At 35.0% G+C, this 19,339-nt stretch overlaps 1 long non-coding RNA gene across 2 annotated transcripts in view; it reads left to right on the top strand.

Moving 5' to 3' along the window:
* The window catches only part of LOC105879315 (uncharacterized), a 214,580-nt gene that overhangs the window by 4,001 nt on the left and 191,240 nt on the right, over positions 1-19,339 (top strand). For both annotated transcript variants that reach the window (XR_001157708.2, XR_012920588.1), the window contains exon 2: positions 4,466-4,589. This is a non-coding gene — a long non-coding RNA (uncharacterized LOC105879315). The remainder of the gene's footprint in view (positions 1-4,465; positions 4,590-19,339) is intronic.

Genomic DNA, 19,339 nt, shown 5'->3' with positions numbered 1-19,339 from the left:
AGTTGGGTCATCTAGGATGGCTGCACTCATATGTCTGGACCCTCAGCTAAAAAGGCTGGAATGGTTGGGTGGCTGGACCCCCTATGTTCTTTTTGTCCTCCGGGACGTTAGGCAATGCTTTTTTACATGTAGTCTCAGGGATCCCAGCATCAAAAAGGAGTGATGAATGGGCTTTTGTGCTTGTTAAGTATTTGATTACATCACATTTGCTATCATCCTATTGGCCAAAGCAAGTTACATATCCAAGTGAAGAATCAGCATAGAAGGGAACTACTCAACGGTATACATACAGTAAGGCTTTCGTCCTTGGGGTCATCGCTGCAAGAATGTATCACATCATACTCTGATACCAATGATTTGTATTCCTACCATATTTAAAACACCTTATCCCTCCAAAGACTACAAAAAATCTCATTCAGATTCAAAAAATCTCATAATTTATCAGGCTGAAAATTTAGTATCTTGTAGTCTACAATTATGTCTAGGGGCAGCTCCTTGGACACTGCCTTTAATAATTTGAAGACCTATGAACGTCACACCAAGTTGCATTAATAATTTATAGGTAACAGATTTCCCCAAAACCTTAGGCTTTCAGCATTAATTGCTGAAACAACAAATGCTCTCTTTTTACCTAGTAGTTTCTGATGTTTAGGGATTCAGATGAGGCACAGAGGAGACAGTTTGTCTCTTCTCTATGACGTTTGGAACTTTAGCTGGAAGACTGGAAAGCTGATAGCAGGACTCTGCTCTTTCTAAAGTTATCAGTAAACACCTTGCTCCTGTTAGGTCTTACTTTTAAGAGCTATTATGCAAGACCAGAATAGTCCTCAGTCTAGAGTTAATTATTGCTCCATTCTGAGACAAGAACTTCCTGAATACTGTACCCAATGCTTCCTCAATCAAGAGATTTTCCAGTCTGGCTTGTGGAAACAAATACTGTTTTCAGCTCTTTGTGAAACCCCAGCACTCTTTTTGAGTGGTTCTTTCCGTGCCATAGAGTAGTTTCATCACATAGTATTCTGACAAATATGCAGGAAATACTCAAAGATGACATAATCACTCTAAGAAAAACAAGAAAGTTTGAGACAAACTTGAAAGGTTTTAAGACTTCTTCCCAGAAATGTATAGTGATGATTGCAATGTAGTCTAACCAAATACCTGAGAAACAAACAGGAGAGGAAATAGAGATACAGTAATCAAAGTGGAATGCTAGAATACTGTTAAAGGCTGTAAATTAGGTATAGGTAGATACAATAAAAGGCAGAATAATACAGACCCCATCAGAGAGATATTAATATAAACATCATGCTGTAAGTGTGTATTAGTTTCTATTAGGGCTACTGTAACAAAGTACAACAAACCAGGTGTCATAAAAGAAATGAAATTTATTCTCTCACAGTTCTAGAGGCTTAAAGCCCCAAATCAAGTTGTTGGTAAGGCCATGGTTTCTCTGAAGGCTCTCTGAGAGGATCTTTCCTTACCTCTTCATAGATTTTGGTTATTGATGGCAATCCGTGGCGTTTTTTGATTTATAGATATGTAATTCTAATTTCTGCCTCTGCTTTCACGTTTGCTTCTCTGTGTGTGTTTGTCTCTGTGTTAAAATTTCTCTTTTATTGTAAGTATACCAACCATTGGATTAGGGCCCATGCTAACCCACTATAACCTTGTTTTAGCCAGATTACATCTATAAATATTCTGTTTCCAAATAATCTCATATTCCAAGGTTATGAGTAGACATGAATTTTAGGGGGACACCATTCAACTGAGACCCAATTATTACAGAACATTCTGCTGTTGGGGTTATATTAATATATTGGCATGCCAAGAAAGGCTTTGTCAAGGATATTCATATGACAGAGGGCTCAGAATAAGAATCTATGTAGTAATAACAAAAATATAGATATTAGAACTTTCACGATATATGTGAGTTTCTAAATGATCCCAGAACTTGCAGAAACAAATATGGAAATAAATCAATAAACCTTCTTTAATTGATTCAGTAAAAGTAGGCAAAAAGCATAAATGAATATCACCCACCTGTACTCCCTGGAGTGGTCTATTTCTGCCAGATAAAAACTTACTTTCTAAATAGTTACTTCTTCTGATTAACCACTTCTCCTTAAATTGCTGACAAAACTGACTCAAAATTTTGAAGTAAACCATCCTATAAAGGTGAATAATTCATCAAATGTCAAGTAACTACTAAGTGAAGTATCACAAGAATGGAAAAACAAGCACCACATGTGCTCACCATCAAATTGGTATTAACTGATCAACACTTATGTGCACATATAATAATAACATTAATCAAGTGTTGGGCAGGTGGGAGGGGGGTGAGGAGGGTGGATATAATCACACCTAATGGGTACAGTGTGCGCCGTCTGGGGGATGGATATGCCTGAAGCTCTCACTCTGGTGGGGCAAAGGTAATATATGTAACCTAAACATTTGTACCCCTGTAAGATGATGAAACAAAAAAAAAGGAAAAAAAAATAAAGTAACTTTTTTTTGGTAATATGTAAAAATCCAAGTGAAATATAAAATAAAAGGTATATTAAAACATAAAAATATTTCCAGTTTAGTGTTAAAAGTTAAAGTAGCCAGACATACAGCACATCACAGGTGGATAAAATTTCTTGGTAGTAAGAGGCATTAGGAACATATAGCACAGTGTTAGTAGTATAGATATAAGTGTAAGAGTGCCTGGGTTTAAATCTTGTTTATTTCAACTCATGGCTTCAGTTTTCTCCTCTCTAAAATTATACCATGTGATATCATTGATTGAGAAGCATCAATTGGAAAAGTGACTAATTTAAATAGTGGGCAGTCATCTCACGTCCATGTGGTCCTAACTATTGTCCCATGTTTTCTAGCTTAAAATCATAGTGAGAGAACTGGAGGGGGTGGACTTTGAATTTTATACTTTTATTTCTTTTCATTATAATTGTTGTAGTACATTGCCCCCACAGTCTCAGTCACTGTTATCATATGTTAAATGTGTTTTGGGGGAAAAAGTTTAAAAAAATAGCTAGAAAATATTCTGCAAAATGGGCATTTTTGTTTTACTAATCAAGTAGCTGCAGTTTGTTTTTAAAATACCCACTTTATTATTTCCAAAAACAATGCTAAACAATATAGAGGTCTTTAAGTTTAATAATTTTATATATAAATGAAGAGTAAATAATTTACTATTATATATACAATTTACTGTAACTGTCAGTAAAATTATGTTAATATAAATGATAATATCTCCTAACTATTTAGGGTCTATTGTGGTAGACAGCTTCTAAAATGATTCCCAATGATCCCTGACTTCAGTATTCATTCTCTTGCATAGTCTCTAACACTTAGAAGTGGGCTAGACCGAGTGACTTGCTTCTAACAAATAGAATATGGCAAACATGATGTTATATCACTGCCAAAGTATTCTTTCCTTGCTCACTTTCTTCTACTCACATGTTTACTTACTGTGAAAGAAGCCAGCTGACATGTCATGAGCTACCTATGAAGAGGATCACGTGGCAAGGAACTGAGGCAAGCCTCTGGCCTACACCTAGGGAGCAATTGAGGCCCTCAGTCAAACAGCCATTGAGCAACTGAATCCTGCCTGCATCCATGTGATTGGAGTTGAAATCAAATACTCCCTCAATCTGGCCTTCAGTTGAGACCTCAGCCCTGGCTGACAGTTTGAGCATAGTCTTGTAAGAGACCTTGAGCCATATGCACACAAAACCTCCTAGACATAGAAACTGTGAGATACTAAATGTTTGTTATTTTGAAATGTTATGTTTTAGAATAGTTTATTTTATATAGCAATAGATAAGTAATGCTTACTATAATATGTACTGGTAGTCAGCTAACAAAATATGCACTCCTTTCACTAACATTGTGAGACAGTTATGATTTCTGTTTTTAAAAGATGGACTTTGGGCTTGGAGAAATTAAATGTTTGCCTGTAAAGCTTTGAAATAGGCTCAGTTATAACCACCAAACAATTCTTTCTCCTCACCATTTTTTTGAATAACTTTATTTCTTACATCTTAATTTTTAAAAACTATGTACATATTTGCTTTGGGATGTTGGATTTCACTAGTATAAAATTAAAGAAAATAATAACAAACCAACATTAAAGGCACCTTCTTGTATCCTCATCATCTATACTGTGTACCATGACTCTGACAAAGCCTGACAGAGGCATGAAGGGCAGGTTATAAAAAGATTGACGCATTGATTTCTCCACTTGATAGATCTCAAATGTTAGAGATAACAATCCCTAAACTATTTTGCATACTTTAATAATCCATTACAATCCTATTTATCAAAATCCATTTTTGTTTTCATCCATTTCAGTAATTTTCTGTGCTTAATATAGAATAATGTAAATTAACTATATAGTATATTATACTAATTACTAATTTCTTTCTTGACCCCTAAGAATTGACCACCTCTCTCCTCATTCTAGGTAAATATATTTGAGCAGCATGTCCATGGAACTCATCCATGCCATCTGGAAGGGAAAAAGTTAAGCTGGATTTCTGCAACACATTCTCTCCATTCCCTGGGGGTGCTTCAGGGAAAGAAAGAAGGCAAGTGGCCTGAACTAATTCTCTTATAAACATACTAATGACAAATCACCCAGCAAGACAACAATAACAACCATAAAGTTTTTGATAGCAAAAGAGTGTTTTGCTACAGGATACTTTTACCAGGATATGCTTAATTGTTTTAAATTACTTAGGGGAAACAAACTGAAATATATGGGATAATGTCTCCTTGGAAAATGTTATGTAATTATGTAACTCAGTATAAAATATTGATATTTTGTAACTTAACTGGTCCCTTCTGTGATAGTGAGGTTACTGCATAGAAAGTGCATCTGTTTGCTTGGGCCAGAATTCATATGACATGGTATTAATATGGTAGGACTTAGTGAACTGCACTAGACATCCTGGACCTCTCTTTGCTTTACCATTGCATGTACCCTTGAAATTACTCATGAGGCTTGATACTGGATAAGATCTCTGAGTCTATGAGTCTGAATTATCAACCTGATCCTTTATGGTATCATAAATTCCAAGATGTATTGATTTCTATGATAGCTTTTCTCAAACTTTATCCTTCTATCAGTTGATTTAATCATTTTGGTACTCCTAGAGGAATAGGAAGCACATTTTATCTTGGTAAATTAATATACATGTGTGGGCAAAAATCTACACAGTAAAAAGAAAATTAATTCACATTTTAATTCTGGATCCTAATACTCTCAACCCAGAAGCAAACAACAGTAGTTTGTGTATCCTTATATAACTTGTAAACATATCTTATGAAACATTAAGTGTTCAGAGTTCCACATGTTATACTTTTCACTGAGCAATATATCTTGAAGATCATTCCAAATGAGCACAATGGGATTTAATTTAGTTTTTAACCATATATATGTGGTATTTAATGCGGTAATTACCATAATTTATTCAACTAGCTTTCTATTTATGAATGTTTAAATATTTTATGTTATAAAAATTCTACAATAAGCATCCTTTTACCTAGATTGCTGGATTAAAGGACATGCCCATTTGTATTTTTTTTTTAAATAGATATTGTCATGCTTCTCTCAAAGCAGGTACACTAATGTATCCTTCCACAAATGAAGAAGTGAGAAGGTATATACCTGCAGTTAGTGTCCTCTTTTTATTAATATAGCAAATAGAATTTTCTTATAGGTTGTAGTTTTAGGTAATGGCTAAAACTAGTTTATATGATTATTCTTTTATTTCAGAGATATAGAGATTCCCCTCTTATTTCCTTCAATTTTCAGTCTATATTTTTGACCAGGGTAAAGAAACTTTTACTCTGCCAACTTTAAACAAAATCCTTAGATAATTATCAGTTACTTTTTAAATTATTTAAGTTTAGGTGATAGATAAAGGGTCCAAAGGTGATGAGGAAAAGTAACCAAAATGCTTATTATGGACTAAACTGCAAAATTTTATAATTTTTGTTTTATAAAAATAAAAGCAAAAATAAATAATCACAATAAATAAAATGTATATATTTGACATAAAAATATACCACAAGTTGAAAATGACTTTGTAATTATCAGCTTGACTGAGCACAAAAAATTTAACAAAGTAGGTCTGAGACTGCTCTCTTTTAGAAATGCCTATTGCACAGTTTGGCTTTGGCTGGTGCCTGGGAATTTGGCAGTTTAACTATTCACAAACTGATAAGGCTAGTTCATTGTGCCTACACTATTTGTATTAACAATGTGGTTTATGCTGAATGCCTGCCATATATCTAGGAGTTTGAAATTTTGATATTTACTAGGAGCAGGTGCTTAACTTGATCAGTCTCCATAAAAACTTTGGAATCTGTTATTGGATATATTATGCCTCCAAAACTTTATATGTTGAAATCTTAATTTCCAGTATCTCAGAATGTGACAGTATTTTCAGATGGGGTCTTTAAATAGGCAATAAAGGTAAAATGAAGTCATTAGGATGGGCCCTATTCCAATATCTGGTGTCTTTACAAGAAGAGGAGATTGGGACACAGACCTGACCAGATGGAAAATCATAAAGACATCAACCCTGCTGACACCTTGATTTCAGATTTGTAGCCTCCAGAATGGAAAGAAAATAAATTTCTATTGTTTAACCCATCCAGTCTGTCATACTTTGTTACAGCAGCCCTAGCAAATTAATACAACCTCTGAGTCTCTAACGGGCTTCCCGTGGCAGAAACATTGCATATATTTTCCTGCACTTTTCACTGCCTGGGAAAGGCGTGTGTTTGGTGTGCTCTTTTTGGGGAGGAAGACAACATTCCAAGACTGTGTATGGATTTCTACAGACTTTTTCTGTGTCTTTTTCCTTTGCTAATCCTATTGTATATCCTTTTACTGCAATACATTTTAGAAGTGAACACAACTATCTGCAGAGTCCCATGTGTCTTAGTGTTAGGTCTGGGTGGAGGGCAAGCAGGAGGCAAGGCAGATAGAGAAAGTGCCTAAAGGTGGAGGGTGGGAACCAATCAGAATGCAGAAAAGAAACCACAATATCAGATATTTGTGGCCAGAGACTTTTTCTTAGACTGAGCATGTGCAGTGAGGAGGTCCTAGGGACCTTAACTGACCTGAGGCTCATTACCATCTAATTAGCATTTTCCCCCCACCCCACTTAGTTTTTTTGTGAAGGATTCTGGGAAGATGTATGCATAGAAAGGAAGCTGTTATATGTGTAACCTGATAAATAACCCCAACATGTCAATCACCCAAAGGCAGAAAATGGTAACCAATCCACCCAGGAGAAAGGCAGGACACACTACTGAGCATATGAAAGACAGTGTGTGCTAAGACTTCAGTGTCTTCTCCATTAGCGGAGAATCACTTGTCTCTCCGAGACATACTTTCGCTTTGCAATAAACAATGTGCGTGTGGGATTGCTTTGTGTTTGTGATCACTCTGTCATCGGCTTAACTCTGTACCAGTACTCATTCCTGACACTGAGAACCAAGGACAAGGGAACACTGAGGCAGACCTAACTTTAGTGAATCACCATAGGTCAGGGTAGTGGTCTTAGAAATCCCAGAAACACTGACCCAGCCAATATAGTATTCTGATGAATAGTTTTGATAACCAGAGTAGACTTTTAAATTATTTGTCTCACAATCACTCTTCTTATTTGGGTGAAATCCTGAATATATGAATCTTGGTGGACATTCTGCCCCCCTTTTGGATGAATCTAAAGATGGGGTTCTGAATACAGTTATAAAAATCTAAGACAGGGTCCACACCTCTCATCACTCACAAAAATTGAATCACGATTGATAACAGACTTAAACCTAATGCATGAAACTCTAAGAATTCTAGAAGAAAATGTTGGAAAAACTCATATAGACATCAGCCTAGGCAAAGAATCTGTGAAGAAGACCCTGGAAGCAATCATAGCATCAACAGAAACAAATAAACGGGACTTAATCAAATTTTAAAAGCTTCTGCACAGCCAAGGACACAATCAATAGAGCTAATAATAAACAATCTACAGAATGGAAGAAAATGTTTGCATGCTATACATCTGATAAAGGGCTGATAACCAGAATCTACAAAGAAATCAAGCAAATCAGTAAGAAAAAAATCAAACAACCCCATTAAAAAGTAGGCAAAAGACAGGAACAGAAATGTTTCAAAAGAAGATTGACTAATGGCCAAAAACCTATGAAAAAATGCTCAACATCTCTAATCACACTGTTGGTAGGACTGCAAACTAGTACAATCTCTATGAAAATAGTATGGAAATACCTCAAAGAACTAAAAGTGAGCTACCATTAAACAGCTGCTCCCAAATGTTTATAGCAGCACAATTCACAATTGAAAAGATATGGAAACAACCCAAGTGCCCATCAATATATAAGTGGATTAATAAAATGTGGTATATGTATACTATGCAGTACTACTCAGCCATAAAAAATGTTGAACTAATATCTCTTGTATTAACCTGGGTGGAACTGGAGACCATTCTTCGAAATGAATTTCACAAGAATGGAAAAGCAAATACCACATGTACTCACCATTAAATTGAAACTAACTGAACAACACTTATGTGCACATATGAAAATAAAACTCATCAGAAATCAAGCAGCTGGCAAGGGAGAGGAGGAGTTGGTAAATTCACACTTAATGGGTACAAGGCACATTATCTGGGTGATGGGCACACTTACGACTTTGGCTCAAACTGTACAAAAGCAATTTGTGTAACCAAAACATTTGTACCCCTGTAATACTCTGAAATAATATAAAACTAATATAACAATAATTTAAAAAATTTTTAAATGTGCTATAGCTCCCTTTCTCTCATTCACTTATCTATTTAATGAATATATACATCACAAATTTGTAGTAATAACCTTGTTATATACTTTGTTTTATCACAACACATTTATTTGCAATTGTTTAGTCTTCATGCATAGATGCCCATAAAATCTATCAGTATCTACAAATTATTCAAAGTACAGAGATTACAGATCTGCATAAAGATATAGTTATTTTCGTAAATGTAGGATCACAAACTGTTAGTAATTTGTGATATTAACCTAGTGGTTCAAGAGTAATATTTTTAAAAATAAAAGGGAAAAGAACAGTATATAGGGTCTTTCAGACTTAGCAAGAGTATTACATTATGCAAATTTGTTTTAGTTATTGATGTGCAATTCACTTACTTTGCTCATGTAATTATATATGCAATATGTGTATTATAATTTTAAGGAAGAAAAGTTTGAAAGTAGCATAAGATAATTAATTTTGAGTATTTATATTTCAATAAAGGATTCTAAAAAGTTAAACACTTCAAAATGTTAGAACAGAAATTGCTACTGAATACAATTTAATTGAACACTATATTTTGTAAGTAAGCATATGGGGGGCTCAGTAAAATAAAATTGTTTTCTGAAATTTAAAAATTAGATTATTGGGAGACTTAACATTACAAGTCAAGTCTTCTATCAATTTTCCATCAAATCATGAGAGCTTAAAAGAATATAATGCTAACAGTCTAAGCATATAACTTTGGATCATTCTACTTACTAGACTGAAACTGGCATGGAGTTAAGATTAATTTTTTAAACACGTGTTACACTAAGTGCAATCACTGTAGAAATGTAGTTGTTCTCAATTTTTGTAAGGAATAAACATTCATTTCAATAAGGTTCCTCTAACTGTGATTATATATGTATATATTTTTTTTACTTTTTATCTTTATGAATTAAGAGAAATGTGATTTTTGTTAACATATAATAATTGTCACTTATTCATGTAGTTGGTATTATAACTATTCTAATATAAGTGTTCAGAACAAGCGCCAATTAAAAATATGACTGCGTCCTTATCATCTTTTGCCAGCTGGTTGTTCATATTAGCATTGCAGGGGATCTCAGTGTTATTTCAGGAAACTGCTTATCAGTTATGAGGTGTTTGTTTGTTTCTTTGGTTGGTTGGTTGTTTAATTTTTTTACCTAATTAGTGAACAGTCTGAGAAAAGCTTTATCTCTCATATGGTTTCAAAATAATGAACATGGGAATAAAAAAGACCTTTGGAGGCCTTTTTTTTTTTTTTTTTCCTCCTGCAGGGAAGAAAAAATGCCTCTCCATTATCTGAGACTTTACTGTCTGAATTTTACCTTGTCTGAGATCAGGAGCTCACTCTTGTTGTATTAGTATGTGCACATATTATAATGCTATTTCCTAACTCTTTATTTTTTTTTATTTTTTCATATTATGGGGGTACAAATATTGTTAGGGTTACATATATTGCCCCTGCCATTTCTCCCCACGCCCTCCCCCCTAGCCTTACCAAAACATCAAGCATGTCCTACTCTCAGGTGGTGCCCATCGCACCTATTTTGTAAGTGTAAATTCTTACCCTCCTCCCCCCTCCCATTTGCCCACCACCGATAAAAGTTTGTTTGTTTGTTTGTTTTTTCCCTTTTTTTGACCTTTGGGTTACATTGTATATCTTAGCCTTTCCCTTGGAAGGTTTAGATGTATTCCCTCTTTATTTTAAATCCTTTTGAATCGCTTTGTTTTGGATAGATTACCTACATGTAGAAAGCTGTTATATTTTACTTTGTGGTGCAGTTTCAAATCTTGTTTTTTCTAAATATAATAAATTAACCCATTTCTCTTATTAATATAAATATTATGTATTTTACTCAGTCAAATTATTTTATCCTATATTTACTAAGTTTCTTTAAGTCTCTCTCTCACCTGGTTGACTTGTTAAGGGTTTTAGCTGACTTGTAGATATTTATTCTAAATTTCTTTGAGATTTTTACAGAAAAAGTAACAATGAAATTATTTTCAAGTACTAATTCACAAGGATGTTGTCTTAATAGTTTCATTCTGGCCCAGGAAGTGCAAAATGAAAAAGGAGTAATTTTTAAAAATTCTAGCCAAATTTAAAAGATCATAAGAGCCATTGTTTCTTGCTGTGATTCTGAAGATACAAAAAATAAAATGTTTTCTTTAAATCAGAAAGAGAAGCAAATTCAGAGAAAGTTTGTCATTTATGGATTAAATATACCATGTGTCCTCATTTTCATGGGTGCTTCATTTCAAATATGATCTTATTTGCTAATAGATCTAAATATTCTAAACACATTTTAGATTTGTTCTCATTTTAAATTTATTGTGTGCTGCTTTGGGTAACCTTGATAATCACTAAAACCATTATTTTTGTAGGTACTTAATTTTGTAAAAACAATTATGTCCTTCCTCAATTGGACCCAGCTTTCCCTTAGTTCAAGAGATTCTTGGTATGTTAACTGTACAAGTCTGGAATTGATTAAGGGGTCATGAGTTTGTCCTGATGACTGAGGTTATATTCTGATCACAGAATCTAGAAATCTTCTACTTATACAGATTAAGTAAGAATTTAATATATATATATTTTTCTAGGGAAACCATGACCAACTAGCCAACATCTTAGGTCTCTGTGAGTCTAACTATTCTGATCACTGCTTTGTATCTGCTGTCCCTTACAGTAATCATGGTTACCTTGTGTTTGGTAATTGAGTGCTACCACTTGGACCCTACCACTTAGGATCCTTTTAATCCCATTGCATTTGGGAATCTTAGTTTTATTGTAGCAGTTACACAGTAATTTCTGACCTATAGAGAAGAGTGACCACAGAGCTCTTCTAGGATGCTGGGATATTCCTCACAAATTTGGGAGGATGAGAAGATATGACCAATAGTGAAGAAAAAAATCTCAACAATTTTATTTTTATTTTATTAAAACTTATAGTTTGTGAGAGTTTTTATATGATACATGTTCATTTTATAATATTCAAATTTTAACTAACATCTATCAGCACTTTTAAACAGAAATGAGCAATATATACTTAGCACTAAATACATGTATATTTCAGAATTTAATATGTTATTTTTACATATTCTAGAGCACCAGTAAGGTTTTTCTGTGGGTAGAAGATCACAGCTCTCGATATATGTTATGTAATTATGTTTGAGTATACATATGGCATAGTTCTAAATGGAATAAATATGAAAGCGGCTCTTGTTTTGTGTAATGTATACATTAAATCTCTACTATGGATGCCAGCATTTAACCAGTTACTAAAACAAATGCAACAAGTAGTTATTTTCGCAGGAAATTGATTTTTTAAATGAATTTTATATTTCTAAGAAATTAGATCAAAGCATATGCTCATTTTTGTGTTCTCTAAAACAAAAATGCTGCTTCAATCTGGAATTATATATATCCCAATTGAAAACATTTGGAGATGAATTTTACCTATGAAAAATCATTTTTAGATCTCTCCATTTATATTCACCATTGCCACCTCCCATAGAACCTGATGCAGGGACCTAATTATATATAGGGTCCTTGTTCTACGGTAGAAAATAATTTTCAGAAGATAAATTGCTTAATATCAAAAGAATAAGGCCGGGCGCTGTGGCTCACGCCTGTAATCCTAGCTCTTGGGAGGCCGAGGCGGGCGGATTGCTCAAGGTCAGGAGTTCAAAACCAGCCTGAGCAAGAGCGAGACCCCGTCTCTACTATAAATAGAAAGAAATTAATTGGCCAACTGATATATATATAAAAAATTAGCCGGGCATGGTGGCGCATGCCTGTAGTCCCAGCTACTCGAGAGGCTGAGGCAGAAGGATCACTCGAGCCCAGGAGTTTGAGGTTGCTGTGAGCTAGGCTGACGCCACGGCACTCACTCTAGCCTGGACAACAAAGCGAGACTCTGTCTCAAAAAAAAAAAAAAAGAATAAACCATTTATTTTAAAATGACCTAAGAGACTTTTAGGTTAAAACACTTTTACAGTCCTTAGGCTAGAAGCAGATAGAGCCTTTATGTCTAAAGCATCATATTTTGTTTAATTTTTATTGTAAAGCAGTAAATTTTCTGAGATGCCTAATCATGACATCTCTAAACTTTATTTTCAATACTAAATTTGTATAGGTAACTAAATAACATAAGGAATAATCAAAGTCACTTGGAAAAAAGAAAAATAGAGTTGGTTTCCAAATATTTTAAGGATGGGACACTTTTAATATGAAAATATTTCAAAGATTTATAATGATATTAGTTGAAATTCTAGATTCAGCTGATTGAAGGAACACATGAATAACAGGTGTATACATTTGATAATACTTTAAACATATTTTATATTTTATTGAACAAAATATTAGCTTGTTTTATTGTTTATATTAGTTTATTGTAAATATTAGTTTGTTTAATTTATTTATTGTTTATAAAAACATTAGCTTGTTTTTATTGAACAAAATATTAGCTTGAACAAAATATTTCAAGAATAGTAGTACATAGTTTATCATGAGTCCTTTAGCAGTGGGGATACATTCTGAGAAATGTGTTATCAGACAGTTTTGTTGTGTGAACATCATAGAGTGTACTACACAAACCTAGATGGTATGGCCTACCACATACCTAGGCATATGGCATAGCCTATTGCTCCTAGGTTACAAACCTGTACAACGTGTTATTATGCTGAATACTATAGGCCCTTGGAATACAATGGTATGTATTTGTGTATCTAAACCTATCTGAACAGAAAAAGTACAGTAAAATTATAGTATAAAAGATAAAACATGGTACATCTATATGCAGCACCTACCATGACTGGACTTTTCAGGACTGGAAGTGCTCTAGGTGAATCAATGAATGAGTAAAAAGTGAACATGAAAGCCTTAGACAATACTGTACACTACTGTGGATTTTATAAACACTGTACACTTGTGGTACACTAAATTTATTTTTAAAAATTCTTCATTCTTAATAATAAATTGACCTTAGCTTACAGTAATTATTTTACTTTATTAATTTCTTAATTTTTTAAGTTTTTGTAATAACACTTAGCTTAAAACACATACCCGTTGTAAAACTGTACAAAAATATTTCCTTTTTATATCCTTATTATATAAGCTTTTTTCTATTTTTAAACTTTTTAATTTATTTTTTACATTTTAAATGTTTTTGTTAAAAACTAAGACACAGGGGTGTGAGTTCAGGAAGTTTGAATAGAGATGTTGGACATCAGTTTTTCTCAGAAAGAAGAACCAAAGTTACAAGTAATTAATCACAACTCAGAGTATCAAGAGGAGAGCAATGTAGCACAGCAGAGAACTCATGGGAAGAAGCTGGGGCACAGAAAAAGAAGGAAGCAAGAGGATGGCAGAAATTGGCCGGGAGCCCTGAGCCACTTGGTATTGCTCGGAAAGTTGTGGGTGGAAGTGTTTTGGCTCCTCTCACCCCTACAGCAAACATCCAGTATCTGACATGTGGGAGAGATCCTCTGCCTTCGTGAAACCAAATACTGGTGTGGGTGGTGATGAGGGGCTTCTTCAGGGCATTGTACCAGATGGTGCTCTCCGTGCCAGGCCTCTCACCCTCCCCGCAGACACAAATGGCAGTGGTTGGACGCCGTACTTGAAGTGCAGCCATCAGGAGACTGTGTCCTGCCAAAGGAATCTCAGCCCTTGCGTTTCTGCGTCGCAGGAGCTGCAGCTCACATTCCTCAGTGCCCACTCAGAGGGCAGCGGCAATATAGGGCTGGCTGGACCAAGGGGAGCTGCAGGTTTCCCACTGGCTTAGTCCCCAGGGAGGTTGCTTCTAAGGGAAGGGAGAGTGCAGCACACCAACGGAGTACCCCAGGGACGAAGGAAGCCAGAGTGCATACTCTCCTAAGCCTGAGCGCTCCCACTTGTGGGCTGGGAGTGGCAGTGCTGCTTTCAGCAGAGACACACACTGTGCTCTGCTCTGTAAGGCAGGAGTGCAATTCCATCTCACTGGCCAAGTGGGCTCAGTGCTCAGGCCCAGGCGTGGAGAGGCGGATTCCTCCTCCCGCTCCGCCCCCTGCTGCAGACATAGCCGTAGTCATAGCTGCTCCCACAGTAAGTTGGCACAGAAGCACTAGAGGACAGCCTTTCTGGGACGGTCAGGGATGACTATGTCCCCACTGATAGTGTGGCCCCTGAACCCAAGGTTATGTGAAAGACAGGGCACCTTCCCCCTCTGATCCTGCAGCAGAAAGCAGGAGAGCCAGGGAGCTGTGCGTTTTGAGTTTTGAACTACAGCCATTTTGGTTGTGAGCCACGGAGCAGGTGTCTTTTATGACCCTCAGCTACATTGCAGCCTTGAGATAGATAGTGGTGTCTGACTGCATGGAGATTCTTGAGCACTAGGATGGGGGCATGAGAGAGAAATGGATTGTATTTGTTCCCGCCAAGGCTGTGGAGACCTTGGTCGATTTCTTCCGCAGCTCCCTCAACATTCCCATCAAGGGATGGTGCTTGCTTGGTCAAACTCTGCAGAGCTTTGTTCCCCACTCTGGGGATGAGAAGAGAGTTCAAGCCACTGTGCAAACCACAGACCAGCCCATTGCCTGTGGAAACTGAGGACTTCTGGTAAAGTTCAAGCATAAACCTGACTGCTACTGCTGCAGCTGGCTATTACCTGCAAGTGCCATCTACTGGCTTACAGGTGGAACTGTACAGCCTAATACAAAATCTGCTGACATAAGTGCACAGCACTTGGGAATGAGATAACCTTTTGGAGACCTCTGCTGGCTCTTCCTGAGGCCGTGGGCTGCTCACTTGTTCCATAGATTGCTACCACAACCAGCATTTGCGAAAGCCACCATTCTAAGGCTCTGTAGAAACAAGGAATTTATACAGTCTTTGCCACTGAAAACACCCAAATGCCAAAGCCAAATGACTCTACAAAACATATATTATAATCACATACCCAAGGGGGAAAAAAACCACCAACAAATCCCATCCAAAGAAAAGTAAATTCTAAAATGAGAAGAGCTAGTTTCTCCAGATGAGAAGAAACCAACATAGCAATTCTGGAAGTATGAGAAAACAGTGTTAACAACACACCCAAAAGATCATGCTAACTCTCTAGCAATGGATCATGACCAAATTGAAACTTTTGAAATGCCAGATAAAGAATTCAAAATATTAATATGTTAAAGAAGCTCAATGACATTCAAGAGAAATCTGAAAGCCAATTCAAAGAAATCAGAAAATCAATTCAGAATATGAATAGGAAATTTACCAAAGATATATATATATATATATATATATATATATATATATATATATATATACTTAAAAAAATAAAGAGAACTTCTGGAAATGGAAAATTCCTTGAAGGAGTCACAAAATACAGTTGAAAGCATTAAAAATATATATTTCAACATATATAAATCAATAAACATGATCTACCACATAAAGAGAATTAAAAATCAAAGCCACATGTTCCTTTCAATAGATGCATAAAAACCATTTGATAAAATTCAGTATCCCTTTATCATAAAAACCCTCAACAAAATAGGTATGGAGGGAACATACCTCAAAATAATAAACGAAAAACCTGCAACCAATGTTATATGCAAGGAAAAAATGAAAGCATTCCCCCTTAGAATTGGAACAAGACAAGAATGCCCACTTTTACCACTCCTATTCAACATATTACTAGAAGTCCTAACCAGAGAAATCAGGCAAAAGAAAGAAATAAAAGACATCCTGATTGTATAAGAGGAAGTCAAATTATCTGTTTGCCAATGAGGTAATCATATACGTAGGAAATCTTAAAGACTGCCAAAAGACTCCTAGATTTGATAAATGAATTTAGTAAAGATTCAGGATACAAAATCAACATACAAAAATCAGTAGCATTTCTATACACCAATAATGATCAAACTGAGAACCAAATCAAGAAGTCAATTCCATTTACTACAAATAATAAATAAAGTAGCTACAAAAAATAAATAATATACCTAGCAATACATTTATCCAAGAAAGTGAAAATCTCTACAAGGAAAACTACAAACTGCTGATGAAAGAAATTTTAGATAATACAAACAAATGGAAAAACAACCCATGCTCATACATTGGAAAAAATGTCATTAAAATGACAACACTGCCCCAAACAACCTATAGATTCAATGCAATTTATGTCAAAATACAAATAAAATTTTTCCCAAATTAGAAAAAAAAATCCTAAAAGTCATATAGAACAAAAAAGAGCCCAAATAGCAAAAACTACCTGAAGCAAAAAGAATAAAGCTGAAGGCAACATATTACCTGGTTTCAAATTATATAGCAAACCTCTAGTAACCAAAACAGCATGGCACTGGTATAAAAATAGACACATAAATTATGGAACAGAATAGAGAACCCAGAAATAAAGCCACATATCCATAGCCTACTGATCTTTGATAAAGTTAACAAAAAGATACACTGGGGATAGGATACCCTATTCAATAAATGGTGCTGGGAAAATTGGATTGTCATATGTAGAAGAATGAGACAGGACCTGTATCTTTCATCATACACAAAAATTAACCCAAGATAGATTAAAAACATAAATGTAAGATGTGAAACAATAAAAATTCTAGAGGAAAACCTAGGAAAAACTCTTCTGTACATTGGCCTAGGTAAAGAGCTCATGACTAAGATTTCAAAAGCAAATGTAACAAAAACAAAAATAGAAAAATCAGACTTAACTAAACCAAAAAGCTGCACAGAAAAACAAATAATCAACAGAGTGAACAGATAGCCTACAGAATGGGAGATAATATTCTCAAACTATGCATTCTACAAAGGACTAATATCCAAAATCTACAGTGACCTCAAACAATTCAACAACAAAAGTTTAAAAAAGCAAATAATTCCATTAATAAGTAGGCAAAGGGCATGAACGGACATTTTGCAAAAGAAGACATACAAATGGCCAATGAGCATATGAAAAAATGTTCAACATCACTAATCATCAGATTAAAAATATAATTAGCTGCAAATTCAAACTATAATGAAAGACAACCTTACACAAGTCAGAATGGCCATTATTAAAACATCAAAAAAAAGCAAACAGATATTGAAGAGGATAAGGTAAAAAGGGAATGCTTATATGCTGTTGGGGGGATGGCAAGTTAGTACCATTATGGAAAACAGTATGGTGATTTCTCAGAGAACTAAAACTAGATCTGCTATTTGAACTATCAATCCCACCACTGGGTATCTACTCAAAGGAAAATAAATGATTATATCAAAAAGATACCTGTGCTTTTATGTTTATTGCAGCACAATTCACAGTAGTAAGGATGGAATCAACCAAAGTTTCATCAATGGATGATTTAATTAAAAATACATATACACAATGGAACACTATTCTGCCATAAAAAAGAATGAAATTATGTCTTTTGCAGCAACATGGATGGAACTAAGGGCCATTATCTTAAGTGAAACAAATCAGACATAGAAAGACAAATACTGCATGTTCTCACTTATAAGTGGGACCTAAATAACATGTACACATAGACATACAGCGTGAAATGATAGACATTGGAGAATCAGAAGGCTGAAAGGGTAGGAAGTGGTAGACAATGGGAAATTACTTAATGGTACAATGTACACTATTTTGGTGATGTTACATTAAAAGCCCAGACTTCACCACTTTACACTATATTCATATAACAAAACTGCACTTTTATCCCTTAAATCTAGAAAAGTTTTTTAAAAAGTACAGAGAAAAACAAACCTAATAAACAAACACACATTACATACATATTGGCTTTTACCTCCACCCCTTGTCCCATTAGAAGGTGTTCAGGGCCAATAATATGCCTGGAGCTACCATCCCCTATGATAAGATTGCCTTCTTCTAGGAATACTTACTGATGGACCTGCCTGAGGCTTTTTATAGCTAACTTTCTCTTTTATAAGTAGGGAGTGAGCCTTTAAATAATGATACAATGTATAGTACAGTAAATACATAAACCAGGAACATAGTTTATTATCATTGTCAAGTTTTATGTACTATGCATAATTGTATGTGCTATACTTTTTTACTATGGGCAGCACAGTAGGTTTGTTTACACTAGCATCAGCACAAACATAAGTAATGTATGGTGCTAAAATGTTACGATGGCTATTACATCATTGGGCAATGGCAATTTTTCAGCTCTATTATAATCTTATGAGGCCACCATCATATATTTCGTTCATCATTCATTGAAAAGTCTTTATGTGACACATGACTGTATACAATTTTATGTCCCCCTTGTTGTGAATCATCATTAATCCGTGTGATAAACACTTAAGCAGAAAATGAAAATTGAATTTGTCAGGTACTGAGACAAAAGCCTTAAAATAACCTTGTACTTTAACCTATTAGCTTGTTTTCCAAGGAAATATCTATTAGGCCTTGAGCTTTCTGTAATATTTTGGAATAGGACTAGCATTTATCTCTGGATTTAAGATATGGTTCTTGCCTTCCTTGAGTCTTTTCC

Source organism: Microcebus murinus, chromosome 8 (genome assembly GCF_040939455.1).
Source record: "Microcebus murinus isolate Inina chromosome 8, M.murinus_Inina_mat1.0, whole genome shotgun sequence".
NCBI classification, from domain to species: Eukaryota; Metazoa; Chordata; class Mammalia; order Primates; family Cheirogaleidae; genus Microcebus; species Microcebus murinus.
The sequence above is the reverse complement of the archived record's forward strand: the minus strand, read 5'-3'. Positions and strand labels throughout refer to the sequence as shown.